The sequence below is a fragment of the Nematolebias whitei genome, chromosome 8, assembly GCF_014905685.2.
Source record: "Nematolebias whitei isolate Nwh7 chromosome 8, NemWhi1, whole genome shotgun sequence".
Taxonomy (NCBI): domain Eukaryota; kingdom Metazoa; phylum Chordata; class Actinopteri; order Cyprinodontiformes; family Rivulidae; genus Nematolebias; species Nematolebias whitei.
In genome coordinates this window covers 50,951,140-50,952,571 of record NC_056505.1, presented here as the reverse complement: position 1 = coordinate 50,952,571, position 1,432 = coordinate 50,951,140, and the positions used below count along the sequence as shown (strand labels likewise).

Here is a 1,432-nt window from a genome sequence, read left to right as displayed (position 1 = left end):
ACGTATCCATCCACGTATCCATCCATCCATCCATCCATCCATCCATCCATCCATCCATCCATCATCTTCCACTTATTCCGAACTTGAGTTGCGGGGGCAGCATCTTGAGCAGGGAGGTCCAGACATCTCTCTCCACAGCCTCTTCCAGCACTTCTGGGAGGATTCCAAGGTGTTCCCAGGCAGACTTAGAGACCTAAGCCCCCAGTATACTCCCGCGTACGTCCATACGGGGAGGTATGAGCGTATCCCCCAGGGCATGTCCGTGCAAAGCTCAAATTTTATGACTGCGTACGTGTACGCGGTGTCGCACCTTACCAGCATCCTTACCAGATGCCCGAACGACCTCAACTGGCTCCTTTAGACGTGAAGGGCAGTGGTTCTACTCCAAGTCCCTCCTGGATAACTGAACTTTTCACCGTACCTCTAAGAGAGAGTCCAGCTACCCTGCAGAGGAAACTCATTTCAACCGCCTGCATCCACAATCTCATTCATTCAGTCTCTACCAGAGCTCATGACCATAGGTGAGGGGAGGAATGTAGACCAACCAGTAAACAGAGAGCTTTGTCTAACAGCTCAGCTCCCTCTTCACCACAACGGACCAGTACAGAGACCACAATACTGCAGATGTTGCACCAATCCGTCTGTCAATCTCATGCTCCATTCTTCCCTCACGCGTAAAAACCCCCAAGATACTTGAACTCCTCCACTTGAGGCAGAACCTCACCCTCAACCCAGAGAACAATCCACCCTTTTCTGAATGAGGACCATGGCCTCAGATTTGGATGGATGTGCTGATTCTCATCCCAGCCGCTTCACACACTGCTGCGAACTGCTCCAGTGAGAGCTAACGATCACGGCACGATGACGCCAACAAAACCACATCATTTGCAAAGAGCAGAGATGGAATCCTGAGGCCACCGAACCAGAAACCCTCCGCCCGCTGGCTGCACAGAGAAATTCTGTCCATAAAAGTTATAAACAGAAGCGAAGACAAAGGGCAGCCCTGGTGGAGTCAATCCTCTGCTGAAAGGGTTCAACTTACTACCGACAACGCAAAACAATTTGATCCATTGTTAGGCTGATGGTCCTTCTTGAGCATGTGATCAGCTGGTTTTGGTTGTCAGCAGCAAAACTGGTTGATCCACTCTGAGAAGGTGCTATTTAAGAGACTGAGCTGAATACAGCACCTCAGACTGAGGAAGTCTCTCGGATGAGAGACAAAACGTTTCTACATTTTTTTGTTGTCGTTTTGCTTAGTTTTGTTTTTTGAATGTCAAGAGGACCAGATTTAACTTTTTTGGATTTTTCCACCTGGATTATTGAGCAAAATCAGGATATTGTTTGACTATTGCAAAGAGTGTGTTAAGGGTTTAAAACGCCTTTACAGACACACACACACACACACACACACACACACACACACACACACAAA

General features: G+C 48.3%; 1 protein-coding gene across 1 annotated transcript in view; it reads left to right on the top strand.

Moving 5' to 3' along the window:
* ydjc (YdjC chitooligosaccharide deacetylase homolog) overlaps positions 1-1,432 on the top strand; it is a 30,734-nt gene that overhangs the window by 530 nt on the left and 28,772 nt on the right. The window lies entirely within an intron of this gene.